The 12332-nt window shown below is 37.0% G+C and overlaps 1 protein-coding gene across 11 annotated transcripts in view; it reads right to left on the minus strand.

Moving 5' to 3' along the window:
- The window catches only part of EIF4G3 (eukaryotic translation initiation factor 4 gamma 3), a 406522-nt gene that overhangs the window by 71401 nt on the left and 322789 nt on the right, over positions 1–12332 (minus strand). The window lies entirely within an intron of this gene.

Here is a 12332-nt window from a genome sequence, read left to right on the forward strand (position 1 = left end):
AATTCAGTAAAGCAAAGAAACAGAACTATGACCTGAACAGTCTGTAAAGAAAGAAATAAAACTTTCTATTCACAGATGATTATATGATTATCTACACAGAAAATTTTAAGGAATATACAAAAAGAGATACTAGAACTAATAAGGAAATCTAGCAAGGATGTAGAATACAAGTCAATATGCAAATATCAGTTTTATTTCTGTATTTTAGCAACGAACTAGAAATTTCATTTTTAAAAATTACCATTTACAATAGCACCAAAAACCACGAAATACAAACAAAATATCCAGAGGAGCTAAATGATGAAAATTATAAATCACTGATGAATGAAATCAAGGAGGACCTAAATATTGTCCATTTTCTCCAAAGTGATCTACAGATTTAACACAATCAAAATAAAAATCTAGCAGGTATTTTTTTTTAGAAATCAAGAAGCTGATTCTATAATTTATATGGAAGGACACACACACAAAAATAGAATAGCCTAAGCAATTTTGAATAATAACAAAGTTGGAAGACTCATACAACCTAATTACAACACTTAATATGTAAAGATACCACACAAAGACAGTGATATTGGCAAGAGACAGACACATAGATCATTTGAACAGAATGGAAAGCCTAGAAATAGATTCACACATATATGATGAATTGATTTTCAACAAAGTGTAAATGAACTTCAATGAAGAAAGGACAGTGTTTTCAACAAATTGTGCTGCAACAATTGGATATCCATGAGAAAAAAAAACAAATGAACTGTGACCCATACTTTGCACATAATATAAAAATTAAAACTGATCACTCATGAAAATGTAAAACCTGCAACTATAAACTTCTAGAATACAACTTAAGAGAAAAGCTTTGCATTCGTGAGTTATGCAAATAATTTTTAGATATAACAAAGCACAATCTATGAATGAAAAAATTGATATATCAAAGCAATCTGAATGAAAAAATTGATAAATTGAGCATCATCAAAGTTAAAAACTGTTCTGCAAAAGACACTATTAAGAGAATAAAAGAAAATTTTTGTGACACTTTTGATAAAGAATGTATCCACAATATACAAAGAATTCTCAAAATTCAATGATTAAGAAAACAGAGCACCCAATGAAACAGGTCATAAGATGTGAACAGAAATTTTACCAAAGGAGACATGTGAATGGCAAATAAACACACAGAAAGATGTACTCATTCAATATATTAGCCATTTGGGAATGCAAATTAAAATCTACAATGAGATACTACCACACATCTGTTAGAATGGCTAACATTTATAAAGCAGAAAATAATAAGTGGTATTCAAGATGTGAAATAACGGAAACTCTGATGCTTTGCCACTGGAAATGCAAAATGGTATACTATCCATCTTGGCAAAGTTTGGCATTTTCTAAAGAAGTTGACCCTATATTTACCATACAACTTGCCAATCCCATAGCTAGGAATATACCCAAAAAAACCCTCAAAAATTTATGTTTACACAAATCTTATATGTGAATGTTTATTAACAATTTCATTCATAATTGCCCAAAACCTGGAAACTGCTATCCTGTGAATGGCTGAACAATCTGTGGTATATCCAAACAATGGAATACTACTGGGTAATTAAAAAACAAACTAATCATACATGTAATGCTATAAATGAATCACAAATATGTATGCTAAGAGAAAGAAGCTATATTTATCTGATATCCTGGATAAAGCAACACTATAGGGACAAACAGATCAGTGACTGTCAGAGGCGGGCATGGGGGGAGAGGAAAAATACAAAGTTGTATGAGGAAATTTCAGGGGACTTGACGGAAATAGTCTCTATCTTCATTGTGGTGGTAGTTACATGACTGTGTGTTTATCAACAGGTAAACAATTGGACACAAAAAGTAAAATTTTACCAAATGTAAATTATGCCTCAGCAAAGATATGAAGTTCCAAAAATCTATGAAACAATGATGTAATAACTGAAAATCTATAAAATGTTTTATTTCCTTCCTATAAAAATTCACATCTGAATATGAGAATTTTTAAGATATGTGCCAATATGTTAACAGTTTTCTCTAGGTAAGAGATAATAAATCAACTTAAATTTTTAAAAATTACATTGTCGAGTTTTTTAGCAATGAATCGGTATTGCTTTTATAAAGAAAAAAAATTTTGGAGGGGAGTCTAGATAAGCCAGGAGGCAACGATGTCTTAGAATTACTTCAAGAAGAGGATGAACTCTCGTGACATATGAAAAATAAGATCATTGGTGATCATTTATAAGGTTGTTATGTAACACTGGCAGGAATGAAAGTCAGAGTCAAATTTTTCTGGAAATGGGGGCAACAATAAAACCATGGTTTTTGACAAAAAGTAAAGAAAAAGAATAACAAGCAGCAGAAACAACAAGTAAACATGCAGTATACTTACACAGAGGAGAAAAGTAAAAACACCAAAAGGAAACAAAGCAGATAGATGATCCATATTTAGAAGAAAGAGTGTCAAGAAAAAGAAGGTTATATAAGTCTATGAATTCTCTATTGGATTTGCTTTATCTGTCAACTAAAGAAAATTTAGCTAATTAGTGATACCTCAGGCCAATATAATTATTCCTATGTTTCTGAAATAAAAATCTTTAACAGAGAGAACTCTACTACAGAGTAAGAAGAGGAAGATTACAACAAATGGACTATTCAGTAACCATATTACTGTGGCTAACAATCTCTTAATGCTTTAGTTTCCTATATGGAAAAAAGAGACAATATCTATTCCCTTTTTCATAGATGTTGTAAGAATCTAAATGAAGTAAGGCACTAATTCAAGTGCTTTATATATTAAAACATCTTCATCTTCAATGATAAAGATCCAGCAGGAATTTTAAGTATCTTTGCAAATCATTTAGGTCTCTTATCATTAAGCATTTCCCATAGGGATTAGAGGGAAGGAATGCAGAAGCTACTTTTTTCTTTTAAGACTGAGGTATATTTAGAAAAAATGGAAGGAAGATTAGGTACTTGATCTCAGTGAATCTGGAGAAGGATGTACTTAGGGAGAAATACCTGAAGCAATCACTAAAAAGAGGAACAAAGGCAAACAACCAACTAAGGGTTGACAGCATGGCTTTGTGATGTATGAGTTCACCTTGGTCTTAATTTGGTATGAATAACTTTGTTAGCTTATTGCTTAACAAGTATTTACTGAGCATCTACTAAATATGAGATTCTGTGTTGGTGCTGAATCAAAATCTATATTCATAAGGCACATCTCTCATCCCAGGAACATCATCATACTGAGTATCTAACTGGGCTTCTGGAACCATGCCAAGTGCTTTATATTATTTCATTTAATCCTCACAATGGCCCATAAGGTAGGTAATATTAGTATCTTTATTAAACAGTTGAGGCTAAGAATTTGCCTAATAGAACTTGTCTCTGTCTACAGGGCTGGAGCCTTTGACCACTCGCTATACTCAACTGTCCATGTTAGGAGGAAAGATACATAAGTAATCAGACACTGAAACATCGGTATGTGATCTGTGGTGCCTGGCTCTTGTATAGGTGCAAAGTTCAAGAAGAGACTATAGTTTTGGTGCACAGAAGCAAATACATCCAGAGGAAACAGTGGGTTAACCCAGGAACAGAAATTGGCTTTTTTTGTGGATTAAAGGAATTAATTCAATTTACCCTAAAGAATACTGAGGGTAGGATATGAACACAAAGATTCAAAGAATTCAATTTTATTCCAAAAGACTCTAAAACAAGATGGGTTTCTAAATTCTAACATGTTAGAAATAAAAGCCTACAAGGAGACATAAAACAGTACACTAACTAGGAGAAACAGATGGCTGAGTAGGAAGGCAAGGCAGAAATCTCTTCCCAAAAACACATAAGAGAAGAAAACTGAGCAAATACAACTAAACCTGAAAACAACCTTAAGATGGCAGAACAGATCCCTATGCCTGGGGAAGAAGAAAAGACCACACAGAAAAGGGTAAAGTAGCAGAGCTGTGATCAAGCAGGACCCAAACCCTCCCCACAACCCAGCCTACAGGTGGGAGAAAGAGAAACGGAGTGGGGAGAGGGTAGGAGCCCAGAATCGCTGTACACCTGGCTCTGGAGACCTGCTCCAGGAGCATGAGCCCACATTACATTGGGTTTTGGTGATTAGTGGGACTGGACACCATGGAACACTGGGAGGCTGACACTCCAGCTGCCTGTAGAGGACAGGCACACTCTGCAGTCCTGAGACATGAAGCAGAGGCAACAGTTTGAAAGACTTGCTAGCAGTGAGAGGGGTGCCAGTGGGGCAAAGGTTGGATGGAGCTCTCTCCTCAGGAGAAAGGACAGGTGGAAGATACCTTCTCAGGCCTCCCTTGGCCCAACAGGTTAGGAACTCTCAGGAGCTCCAGACACCCCATCCCGCTTGCTGGCAATGCAGCCCTGAGGCTCTTCCCTGCATGTACTGCTGGGGAGCCAAGCCACTCCACCCAGCAGCAGTAGCAGACATTGCTGCCTGACAGGAGGAGACTCTCCCAGCTTTCTCTGCTCCATTTCAACTCAACTGGGGAAGTGCCTGCAGGAGCCAGCCCCAAGAGCTCCTTCCTCCACGCCGTGTCTAAGCCTGGTGCTGTGCGTCTGGCCCAGGCAGAGGCACACCATCAACCCACCCACCCCGTTAAGCCTGCAGGCCAGGCAGAGGGTGGACCCACCCACAGTGAACTCAGCAGAGACTCCTGTGCTGATCACAAAGACAGTGGCTGAAGCAAGCTGCCATCAGAGACAGAAAGACAGCCTTGCCCACTGCACACCAACAGCTAGGGCTCCAGCAAAGTAGAACCAGGCACTAGAGAGTAAAGAATCTTCTTCATAAAGAAGGAACCTTCTTCATAAAGCTATTACTCTATAGGCCAGGAAGATTAGCAGAGCCATCCGGCACAAAGGAAGAAACACAGAAACCCTGACAAAATGAGGATACAGCAGAATATGTTCCAAAGAAAACTACAGGACAGGACATCAGAAAGAGGACTAAATGAAATGATGCAGATTACCAATTTTCTTGATAAAGATTTCAAAATAAAAGTCATGAACATGATCATGGATTTACAGAAAAAACTCAAGATCTCAAGGACTTCAACAAAGAGAAGACTTAAAAAAGAGCAACTCAGAGCTAAAGACTGCAGTATCTGAACTGAAACATACAATGCAGGGATTTAAGAGTAGCTTACTGCATGTAGAGAAGACACTCAGACGGAAATTAACAGAACAGAAACAGAACAAAGCTAAGGAACACAGAGGAAAAAGGATCTCTCGGAATGAAAGAATGATGAGAGCACTATGTGACCAATCCAAATGAAACAATATTCATAATAATAGGGGTATCAGAAGGAGAAGAGAGAGACAAAGGGATAGAAAATCTCTTAAGAATAATTGTTGAAAATTTGCCCAGTCTGGGAAGGAAAGAGACACTCAGGCCATGGAAGCACAGAGAGCCCCTAACAAAAGGATCCACAGGAAGACAACACCAAGACATATAGTAATTAAAATGGCAAAGATCAAGGATAAGGAGAGAGTATGGAAAGCAGACAGAGAGAAAAAAAAGATTACTTATAAAGGAAACCCCATCAGGCTATCAGCAGACTTACCAGCAAAACTTTACAGGCCAAAAGGGAGTGGCATGATATATTTAATGTGAAACAGAAGGACCTCCAACCAAGAATCCTCTACACAGTAAGATTATCATTTAAATTTGAAGCAGGGATTAGATAATTTCCAGATAAACAGAAGTTGATGGAATTCACCACCACTAAGCCAGCCTTACAGAATATGTTAAAGGAACTGCTGTAGATGGAAATGTCCCTAAGGGTTTCACTAGTGAAAATAAACTACAGTAAAGGTAGTAGATAGATTAATTACCAAACAAGTCCAAAATTAAAGTAAAACAAAAGAAGCAAAATCAACTATACACAAAATCAGTCAATGGATACACAAAAAGTACAGATTATGACATCTAATATAATACATGTGGAGGAGGAGGAAGGAGGAGGAAAAAAACTAACTTTAGATTGTGTTTGAAACTGAGTAATCAGCAATTTAACATAGACTGCTATACAGTAAGGAACCTTATTCTTGAATGACAAAACTAAAGCCTACAATAGATACACACAGATAAAATTTTTTAAAAAGAGAAATCTAATTACACTAAAGAGAACCATCAATAATGAGAGAAGAGTTTCGGAGAGGAAGAGAGGAACAGAGAGGAGCAATAAAAAATAGCCAGAAAACAATTAATAAAATGGCAATAAGTACATATCTATCAATAACCACCTTAAATGTAAATGGACTGAATGCACCAATCAAAAGTCACAGACAGGCAGAATGGATAAAGAAACAATGCTGCCTACAAGAGACACATTTCAGACCCAATGACATGCATAGACTAAAAGTAAAGGGATGGAGAAAGATAGTTCATGCAAATAACAGGGAGAAAAAAACAGTAGTAGCAGTACTTATATCAGACAAGATAGATTTCAAAACAAAGAAAGTAACAAGAGACAAAGGAGGACATTACATAATGATAAATGGGTCAGTCCATTATAATATCTATGCACTCAACACAGGAGAACCTAAATATGTAAAACAAATACTAGTAGAATTAAAGGGTGTAATAGATTGCAACACATTCATTTTAGGAGACTTTAACACACCACTCACATCAATAGACAGATCATCCAGATAGAAAATAAATAAGGAGATGGAGGCACTGAACAATACATTAGATCAGATAGATTTAACAGATACCTACAGAACATCCCACCCAAAAGCTGAAGGATACATTTTTTTCTCAAGTGTAGGTAGATATTTCTCAGAATAGATCACATCCAAAAAGAACCTCAATAAATTTAAAAAGATTGAAATTATATAAAACAGCTTCTCAGGCCACAATATGAAATAGAAAAAATTACACAAAGAAAACACATGGAGGCCAAAAAAAACAACATGCTTCTAAGTAATCAGAGGATAAATGAACAAATTAAAACAGAAATAAGCAATACATGGAGACAAATGAAAACAAAAACTAAACAGCTTAAACTATGTGGGATGTGGCAGTCAGTTCTAAGCAGAAAATACACAGCAATACAGGCTTACCTCAAAATACAAGAACAATCCCAAATAAACATCCTAAACTCACAATTAAAGAAACTAGAAAAAGAAGAACTAATGAAGCCCAAAGTTAGTAGAAGGAGTGACATAATAAAGATCAGAGCAGAAATAAATAAAATTGAGAAGAATAAAACAGCCCCAATGAAACCAGCAGTTGGTTCTTTGAGAAAATAAAACAGATAAACCCCTAGACAGACAAAAAAAGCCCCAATGAAACCAGCAGCTGGTTCTTTGAGAAAATAAAACAGATAAACCCCTAGACAGACATACCAAGAAAAAAATAGAATGTACACACATAAACAAAATCAGAAACAAAGAAGGAATGATCACAACACATACCACAGAAAAATTAAGAATTAGTAAAGAATTCTATGAAAAATTGTATGCCAACAAATTGGACAACCTAGAAGAAATGGACAACTTTCCAGAAAAATACAACCTTCCAAGATTGATCCAGGAAGACACAAAACATCTAAACAGACTAATTACCAGCAATTAAATCATATTGGTAATCAAAAAACTCCCAAAAAACAAAATTCCATGTACAGATGTCTTCACAGCTGAATTCTACCAAACATTTAAAGAAGAGCTAATACCTGTCCTCCTTAAAGTTTTCCAAAAAGCAAAGGAGGGAACACTGTCAAACTCATTCTATGAGGCCAGCATCACTCTAATACCACAACAAAAGACACAGCAAAAAAGAAAATTATAGACCAGTATCACTAACAAATATACATGCAAACATCCTCAACAAAATATCAGCAAACCAAAAATACATAAAAAGATCATCCATCATGGCCAAGTGGGATTTATTCCAGGAATGCAAGAATGGTACAATATTTGTAAATCAATCAGTATCATACACCACATTAACAAAAAGGATAAAAACCACATGATCATCTCAATAGATGCCAAAAAAGCATCTGACAAAATTCAATATACATTCATGAAAAAACTCAACAAAATGGATATAGAAGGTATGTACCTCAAAATAACAAAAACCATACACGACAAACCCACAGCCAACATCATACTTAACAGTGAGAAGCTAAAAGCTTTTCCTATAAGATCAGGAACAAGACAAGGATGCCCACTCTCACCACTTTATTCACCATAATACTGGAGGTACTAGCTATGGCAAACAGATAAAAGGCATCCATATTGGTAAGGAAGAAGTTTAACTGTCACTATCTGTAGGTGACATGATACATTATACACAGAAAACCCTAAAGACTCCACCAAAAAATATAAGAACTAATAACTGAATTCAGCCAAGTTGCAGGATACAAAACTAATACACAGAAATCTATTGCATTCCTATACACTAACAACAAACTAGCAGAAAGAGAAATCAGGAAAACAACTTCATTTACAACTGCATCAAAAAGAATAAAATACCTAGGAATAAACTTGATAGGAAGAATTAATATTTTCAAAATGGCCACCCCTCCCAAATCAATTTATGAAATCCCTATTAGAATATAAATGGCATTTTTAAATGAACTAGAACAAACTGTTTTAAAATGCATACAGAACCACAAAAGACTGAATTGTCAAAGTCATCCTGAGAAAGAAAAACAATGCTGGGGATATTATGCTCCCTGACTTCAAGCTCTACTACGAAGCTACAGTAATCAAAACAATATGGTATTGGCACAAGAAGAGACCCATAGATAAATGGAACAGAATGGAGAGCCCAGATATAAACCCACACATATATAGTCAATTAATATACAATAAAGGAGCCATGAATATATACAATAGGGAAAAGACAGCCCCTTCAACAACTGAAGGTGGCAAAACTGGAGAGCTATATGTAAGAGAATGAAACTGGACTAATTCCATACACAAAAGTAACCTTGAAATGGGTCAAAGACCTGAATGTAAGTCATAAAACCATAAAACTCTTAGAAGAAAACACAGGGAAAATTATTTTGAATATAAGCATGAGCAACGTTTTCCTGAACATATCTTGGGCAAGGGAAACAAAATAAAAAATGAACAAGTGAGACTACATCAAATTAAAAAGCTATTGTACAGCAAAAGACACCATCAGCAGAACAAAACGGTATCTTAAGGTATGAAAAAATATATTCATAAATGACTCATCTGATAAGGGGTTAAAACCCAAAATATATAAAGAACTCACATGCCTCAACACCCAAAAAACAATAACCCAATTAAAAAATTGGCGGAGGACCTGAATTGACATTTCTTCAAAGAAGAAATACAGATGGCAAAGAGGCACATGAAAAGATTCTCCACATTGCTAATCATCAGGGAAATGCAAATTAAAACCACAATGAAATATCATTTCCCACCAGTTAGCAAGGCCACTATCCAAAGGACAAGAAATATCAAATGCTGGCAAGGATGTGGAGAAATGGAAACCCTAGTATACTGTTGGTGGGAATGTCAATTGGTGCAACTACTGTGGAAAGCAGTATGGAGGTTCCTCAAAAAACTAAAAGTAGAAATACCATTTGATCCAGTAATTCCACGTCTAGGAATTTACCCTAAGAAAACAAAATCCTGACTCAAAAAGATATATGCACTCCTATGTTTATTGCTGCACTATTTGCAATAGCCAAGGCAGGGAAGCAAGCTAAGTGTGCATCAATTGATGAATGGATAAAAAAGATGTGGATTAGCATACATAATGTAGGGGGTTCACGGGGAAGACAGTATAGAACAGAGAAGACAAGTAGTGACTCTATAGCATCTTACTACGCTGATGGACAGTGACTGCAATGAGGTGTATGTGTGGGGATTCAATAATACAGGTGAATGTAGTAACCACAATGTTGCTCATGTGAAACCTTCATAAGATTGTCTATCGATGATACCTTAATAAAAAAAAAGGTGTGGAACACACATACAGTTGAATATTATTTAGCCATAAAAAGAAAAGAAATCCTGCCATTTGCAGCAACATGGATGGATCTAGAGAGTATTATGCTAAATGAAATAAGCCAGGCATAGAAAGACAAATACCATATGATTTCACTTATTTGTGGAATATAAAAACAAAGTAAAATAGAAGGAACAAAATACCAGTAGACTCACAGACACTGAGAAGTGACTAGTGGTGAGCAAGGGGGAGGAGTTGGGGTGGGGTGGGGGGTAGGGTTAGGAGGATAAAAAAGCACAATAATTTAAATCACAATGTAAATTGGTCACAGGGATGGTAGTACAGCATGGAGAATATAGTCAATGATTTTGTAACATCTTTTTACTTTGATTGATAGTAACTGCACTAGAGGAGGTGAGGATTTGATGATGTAGGTAACTGTTGAGCCACTGTGTTGTACATATTAAACTAACATAAGATTGTTTATCAATGATGCCTTAATAAGAAAAAAAAATACACTAACTCAACTAGCACAGGGTAACCACTGAGACTCTAAAAATACATTTTTAAGAAAAGTAAACATTGATATAAGTTTGAATGATAGAAATCTATGACATATGAACCCTTTAGACATAGTGTCTGTTTTGAAAAGCACACAAAAAGCTATTTCAAGTGAAAAGAGTAGATTCTCTGGCATCAACGATGCTAAAGCTTTTAGAATAATGTTTCTATTACAGGATAAAAAATCACAAAAGATCTTCAGAGGAGTCGGAGCAGGGAGGGAGAGGGAGCCCAGGACTGCTAAACACCCAGCCCTAGCCATCCGCACCAGAGCGCAGACACAGTGCATGCGTGGAGGGCTGGAAACTAGGGAAACAGAACAGCAAGACCTTTGAGCGGGTCCCGAAGCCAGCGCCCCTGTGACAAAGAAAAGCGAGTGCTTTTTGAAAGTCTTAAAGGGACAGGGATGCCACAGCTGGAAGCTTCCCGGGTCAAAGTCCAGCAGCTGGAAATTCCAGGGAACCCCCGGTGCACTAACCCCCTGAGCAACAGCTCTGAGACCCCTCACGGAGGTAAACAGTCAAACAGCCCCCCATACATTACCCCTCCGGGGCCCCACCATAGCAGAGCAACGGCCTGAGGCTGGCCACGCCCACAGCAAGGGAGCTTCCTCCATACTGGCCGGGCAAGATACAGAGACCCACTCTACACACAATTGCCCAACACAAGCCACTAGGGGTCGCAGTTGTCCCAGTAAAAAAAGGCCAGGAGCTAGTGGAAAGCCTTGGCCCTCCCAGCTGACAGAAAGTAAATAGCTCACCATTGCACCTACCAACATGAAAAGGCAAAAAAATTTGATCCAGACAAGACTAACCCAGAGAGCTTCAACATCTGCTACATCTTCCCCTGAGAAGGAACCTGGGGAGATAGATTTAACCAGTCTTCCTGAAAAAGAATTTAAAACAAAAGTCATAACCATGCTGATGGGCTTGCAGAGAAATATGCAAGAACTAAGGAGGGAGAATACAGAAATAAAACAAGCTCTGGAAGGACTTCAAAACAGAATGGACGAGATGCAAGAGACCATTAATGGACTAGAAAACAGAGAACAGGAACGCAGAGAAGCTGATGCAGAGAGAGATAAAAGGATCTCCAGGAATGAAAGAATTTTAAGAGAACTGAGTGACCAATCGAGACAGAACAATATCCGCATTATAGGGGTACCAGAAGAAGAAGAGAGAGAAAAGGGATAGAAAGTGTCTTTGAAGAAATAATTGCTGAAAACTTCCCCAAACTAGGGGAGGAAATGGCCTCTCAGACCACAGAGGTACACAGAACTCCCATGACAAGGGATCCAAGGAGGGCAACACCAAGACACATAATAATTAAAATGGCAAAGATCAAAGACAAGGACAAAGTATTACAGGCAGCCAGAGAAAAAAAAGGTCACCTACAAAGGAAAATCCATCAGGCTATCATCAGACTTCTCAACAGAAACCCTACAGGCCAGAAGAGAATGGCATGATATACTTAATGCAATGAAACAGAAGGGCCTCGAACCAAGATTATTGTATCCAGCACGATTATCATTTAAATATGAAGGAGGGATTAAACAATTCCCAGACAAGCAAAAGTTGAGGGAATTTGCCTCCCACAAACCACCTCTACAGGGCATCTTACAGGGACTGCTCTAGATGGGAGCACTCCTAAAAAGAGCACAGAACAAAACACCCAACATATGAAGAAGGGAGGAGGAGGAATAAGAAGGGAGAGAAATAAAGAATCATCAGACAGTGTTTATAATAGCTCAATAAGCGAGTTAAGTTAGACAGTAAGATAGTAA

Source organism: Manis pentadactyla, chromosome 4 (assembly GCF_030020395.1).
Source record: "Manis pentadactyla isolate mManPen7 chromosome 4, mManPen7.hap1, whole genome shotgun sequence".
NCBI lineage: Eukaryota > Metazoa > Chordata > Mammalia > Pholidota > Manidae > Manis > Manis pentadactyla.